A 6,000-nucleotide genomic window follows, 5' to 3' on the forward strand; every position below is an offset into this window, starting at 1 on the left:
ACTGCTAGGGTAGGGCATAGCCTCAGGCTGAAGCTGAAAATGTTGTAATAACATCTGGATTCCACCTCTGTGGGGATTTTGTGCTCTGCAGGGCTCCCATTCAGCCCTGCTCATCCAGAGGCTGCCCCTACCCCACAACCCAGATTCAGCATTGCTGCCCCGGGCAGCTCTGGCAGTGCTTGCAGGGCTGCTGAGGCAGGGAGATCTCCTCCCCCGGTCCCCTCACCCTTCATTTCAACACACCCCTCCACCTCTGGCTTGTTTGCACAGCTCAAAATGTTCTGAGCATTATCAGTGTTTGCACTTTTGCCACTGTTTGTGCTAGTTGCACTTTAAAGGTAATAAAGTCAAGCTTTGTTTGCTTACAAAGAAACTGTATTTTTCCCCTTATTAGACAACCAGAGATCACCCTAAAACATGGCACCTATCACCCCTGTAAGACTTGGGCCTGCTTGAGCTCCTGGAGACGACATCTCTGGAGGAAAGGGGCTTTATGTGTGCAAACACACCAGGCTCACGCTGTACCTCACCCCAGGTCTCTGCCTGCCAGGCTTTATGCTTTATGGAGGAGTGCGAAGCCAGCATACACCTCTTTTGCCTGATCCCCTGAAGCCAGTGGTGAAGTATCCTGGGTTACACAGCCCCAGCAGGCCCTTTACCAAGTGAACTGGCATTACCCCTGCAAAACCAGTTCACCCCAACAATGTCCCAGTGCTTATGAAAACAGCATGGGAACTGGGTGCGCTGATGACACCAGCCGACGCAGGTCCCACCAGCGCAGGGAGGTGACCTCACGTGTGCTCAGCTACCCGATGCCATTCCCGCATGCTGACACTGCCTCCCATACGCTGGCTCTGACATGCTGTCCCTGTCCAATGAGTTAAACATTAACAGGCTGGGGCTAGTGCAAGGCCAGATGAGTATCAGGAATGACTTGCGGAGGGATGTTGTTTCTAGAGAAGGCAATGCTAAGAAAGAGCCTTCCACTGTGTTGCTCAGGGACCCTCTCCCATCTGGCTGCTCCACCATCCATGTTCACTGAAAGCCTCCTCAATCATCCTGTCTCCGAATCTTCTCTTGCCATCTCTCAGTCTGGTTAAGCAGAGGCTTGCTGAGCTGCCCAGCAATCATTCCATGGGCGGAGTATTTCACGCAACACTTAAGGCTGACCTGGCCAACAAGATGCTGCTGGGATGTGTGCTAAGCCTCTTGGGGTGATGCCAGCTCCACTGCTGGCCCTGCTGGTACCATTCCGCATCCTTGCAATGCCCATTGCAAACCCTGTTGTCCACAGCCCCCAGGGCTCACTGGCTAGAAGGCAGCCACAGCTGACCATATTTCCTAGAAGGGCAATACTATTTGCAACCAATCCCTCGATTAATGTAAGGCATTTTCTCTGCCCCACCAGGGCACACGTTGCCTCTCAGAAGAGCAGCCTCAGTGATGTGACCGCTCAGCACCAGGAGCACAGAGTAAACAAGGTGCCCGCCGGCCCCTGACTCTGCAGGGACAGCCTGGGGCTGGAAAGGCCCCAAAAGGCACAAACCACACAGCTGTAAGTGGGGTTTAAGTTCACAGAAAAAGAAGAGCTGTAGAAAACGCAAAGCTGTCTGGCAGTGACTGGCTCGCTGAGACCCGAAATGCCGGTGCAGTGCTGCAGCGCGGGGTGGCTAACCCTGCCCTCTCCTGGACACTGGCTCATTGCAGCTGCCCCCCTTTTGGGAAATTTCCAGAATTTTGAAATTCCCCTGAGAAATGCAGCCTTAGCTGTGTGAGGGGCACAGCTCACTCAGGTCTGTTGGGCCAGGGAGGTGGTGGTATCTTGGAGCGAGTTTTAAGACATGAGGCATGCTCCTTGGATAAGCAAGGAGGAAATGTGGAAATGCCATCTGCCAACCAAGACTGAGGCATGGGGAAGCCCCAAGAGAGAGGGGGCATGCAGAGGAGCCCTGCAAGATGCCCAGTGGGGACCATAGTGGGGATGAGGTCTTGCGGCAGTGGTACACGGCCGTGGGGGCAGGATGGGACCAGCTGAATTGGCGTAACACCTCTGGTTACCTCTCTGCTGCCCAGAGAGGAGTGAGTGGTGCTGGCACAGCACTGCAGGGAGCCATGGGGAGCTGACTGCTGTCCTACCACACTTTGGAACTAAGGTTGGTTTAGCCTGGCATTACATTTGGATTTTGATGGCTGCTGGTGTTATCTATAAGTGTGCCTTGATCATCTTTAAATCCATGTGCTCTGTTTACTGAGATGGACGTGAAAATTTGGGCTGGGTTCATAAGGAGAAGCATGGCTGGGATGCATTGTATGCTATGTCCTGATGTCTCCTTGGCAAGTGAGCATTGTTGGCTCCCTGAATTTCCCTTGTATTTCATGGGGACCATCTTCCAGACCAGGAAGAAATGGTCACAGTCTGCCATGTTGTATCTTCCAGCTGCACATTCCATCTCAGAGGGGATGGACAGTGCAAAGCAGAGCAAGGCTATGGCAAAGCCTTGCTGCCTGCAAACCCAGTGCTGCAGCCCCTAGCTTCTCATTCATGCAGGGGGGGGATTACCTGGCAAGCTAGGGTGGATGTGACTTGCTCTGTGGAGGATTACACAACTGTAATTCACAGGTCTGGAAAGAAGCCCAGGACGTGCCTGATGCTGACTGCTTCCTCCCAGTGTAGGCTGAGCTGTGCAGGTGAGCACAGGCCACCTGGCATACACTGGTATTTGGGGAGCTCATCCTTGCCCAGTGCAGCCTTGGCTTCAGCTCCTGTTTCCATCCTGCTGCCCTGGAGCACGTCTTCCGCACCTCCTGCTGCCTCCAACAGCTCTCCCCTGCTCACAGGTCCAGGCCAGCACTCCTTGGAGTCCTCCATGCTCTGCCAGTGCTAATTTCCCTAAGAAACTGATATGCCAACATGTTGCAGCCACCGCAGCATGGTGCAAAGACACTAGACTAGTCCTGCCTTACCCCAAACCCCAGGACTGCAGTATGGGGTGAGTTTGAGTAGGAGACACAGTCTGGTCCTTGTATTGCATCCCAAAGCCCACAGGCAGGGTGCACATGAACACACCTACAGCACTGACTGATGCCTGTAATCCCAAAATTATGTTTTACTGCTTGTATGTCCCTCTAACTCAGTTCTCTACTCCAGGCCAAACCAGAGCACAGCAGGCCTTGGCATCCTCCTAATTAAATGGTATTAGTGTTTTTGACATCGCAATTTAAAACACATGATATAAAGACACAGCTCAGCTCAGAGACCCACATCTGTCTTTCTCCCAGCCGCCAAAACCACCCAGTGTGCCCCTTGTGACCAGACACCAACTGACAAGACCAAGGGGACAACTGCCACCAGGCTCATGATGGACCCCCCATGCCACCACCTGGGATGGGTATGTTGGAAGTGCCCATTTGGGGCTGTGTTTGGAGCTATTGGGGTCTGTCCTGCAGCACTGGGCAGAGCAGCCCTGCTCATACCAGACAGAAGCAGCTGTCTGTGGCATCCATCAAAATGCAGGCATCTCCTTGGGAATGGCCATATTTCATCCTTGCATCCAGAGCCATTTATGAAATTATCTGGGCTAGACAAATGGTGATTTTTGTTTCAGCAGACATTCTGCATGCCAGGCACCTTGCAGGAGATCAATCTCTGACCCAGTAATTGTGTTTCTCCTCCTTCCTCCCCCCAGCCTTCAAATAAGTGGGTTTAAACTGGTCCTAGCTCTCTGCAGAGGTGATGCTGAGAAATGGGAAGAAAGGAGGGGAAAGGGCAGTAGAAGGCTCTCCCAGCCCAGTGTTTGGAAAAAGTCCTGTGGGCCTCCTGAGCAGTTTCACCATGAACCCAGGTGTCTCCAAGATACTGCAAGGGATCACGTCCACTCATGCTTTTCTGTCCTTCTCACCTCCATGATGGGCCAGCAGCAAGAAGGTCTGCTGAGGTCAGAGAGATGAGACTGGACAAAACCTCTCATCATCTCTTCCTGCTCTTCTGCAAACATCTTTCTGGCATCAGCAACAGCACCTATGCTGTGGCTGTTCTGCTTGTCATTTACTTGCTTTATTTCATTTTAACAGGTCTGGTTTTACCAGATATTTTTGCCTTCTATGTGGCCCAGTACTCAGAATAATTCATTTGGGTAGTATAATTTGGGTAGTATATATTTGGTCGATGAGAAACCTAACATGAGCCAGCAGCGTGCGCTTACAGCCCAGAAAGCCAACCGTATCCTGGGCTGCATCAAAAGGAGTGTGACCAGCAGGCTGAAGGAGGTGATCCTGCCCCTCTATTCTGCTCTCCTGAGATCTCACCTGGAGTATTGTGTGCAGTTCTGGTGTCCTCAGCATAAAAGGACATGGAACTGTTGGAACAAGTCCAGAGGAGGGCCACGAGGATGATCAGGGGACTGGAGCACCTCCCGTATGAAGACAGGCTGAGAAAGTTGGGGCTGTTCAGCCTGGAGAAGAGAAGGCTGCGTGGAGACCTCATAGCAGCCTTCCAGTATCTGAAGGGGGCCTACAGGGATGCTGGGGAGGGACTACTCATTAGAGCTGTAGTGACAGGACAAGGGGTAACAGATTCAAACTTAAACAGGGGCAGTTTAGATTGGATATAAGGAGGAAGTTCTTTACTGTTAGGGTGGTGAGGTACTGGAATGGGTTGCCCAGGGAAGTTGTGAATGCTCCATCCCTGGCAGTGTTCAAGGCCAGGCTGGACAGAACCTTGGGTGATATGGTTTAGTGTGAGGTGTCCCTGCCCATGGCAGGGGGTTGGAAGTGGATGATCTTAAGGTCCTTTCCAAGCCTAACTATTCTATAAACACAGGGGATAAGGGGATTTGGAGTACCTAGGTGAGACTGAAGCAGGGGGGGTTCGGGGGGGGGGGGGGGGGGGGGCAGGGAAGGGGATTTGATTTACATTCATGCTGTAGACAACCGTGCTGTGGGGCAGCAGGAATAGGATTTTAGGATCTGTTCAATCCAGGATTGCAGGCTTCTAAAAGGCTTTGATGTTGTCTTGTACACAGCTCCAGAGTCCTTTTGAGATTTGCTTTCAGCAGTAATGAACCCCTCAGGAAATCACAGTGAAAACCCATACATGTATGTTCCTAGAGCAGGGGTTAAATAGCGGGTCTTTCTTACATAGCTTCATGTACTCCTGAACACTTGGCAATAGACAGTTTGGTCCATGGAAGTTTTGTCCACATGAAAGCAAACTAGTCATGTTTGAAGAGGTTCACTGAAGAAGCGTAAGATCAAGGACAAGAGCTCACCTCATGACAACATCTGCCTGCCTTGCTGCTTGCTTGGTTTGGCTATGCTGGTTAACTTCTCAAATTATGAAAGCTTTAGAAAGCACTTCTCTAAAAAAATACATGCATTTTTTAAAATCCATGCATTAGTATCTTTGACATAGCAGCCAATGGACATGAAAATGAGTTTTCAGATCAGAAAAGCTGTCAGGGTTGGTCTCTGCTAGCTCTTCCTCCACGTGACAAAAATTACTCGAATTCTTCTCATATAATAGCCAGCTAGCGGTCTTACACTGCGTTGGCTGAAGAGCAGATGCTGCTCTGGCAGGCAGTCAGAAAAACACTAAATGAGCAATTTTACTTCTGCTTCTTGCATCCACACCATTCCTCAGTGCTTGCAAGTGCGTGGTGTAATCATCCTCCATTTGTTTTTAGGGCTTCAGTTCCAGAATAGATGGGAACAGAAGCTACCGTAAACTCTGCTCCTGCTGCTGGGATCTGCAAGAAAAATGGAGATGAGGAGGGTGCAGTTACTACTCTGCCCCCTTGAGCTTTCTCTCTTAAGCACTTAGTAACCGAGATACCCCAAGTCAAGCCTAATGAGTGCCAAATAGCAAAGGTGCTTCTAGATAAACTCTTTACCATGGAAAACACAGACATTTGCTATGATCTGAATATCCACAAGCTCAGCTTGCTTCTCTGGCTCATTTACTTTATCAGCTAAAAAAAGATCACCCCTCTCAACTTCCCAGCA

The sequence above is a fragment of the Melopsittacus undulatus genome, chromosome 6 (genome assembly GCF_012275295.1).
Source record: "Melopsittacus undulatus isolate bMelUnd1 chromosome 6, bMelUnd1.mat.Z, whole genome shotgun sequence".
NCBI lineage: Eukaryota > Metazoa > Chordata > Aves > Psittaciformes > Psittaculidae > Melopsittacus > Melopsittacus undulatus.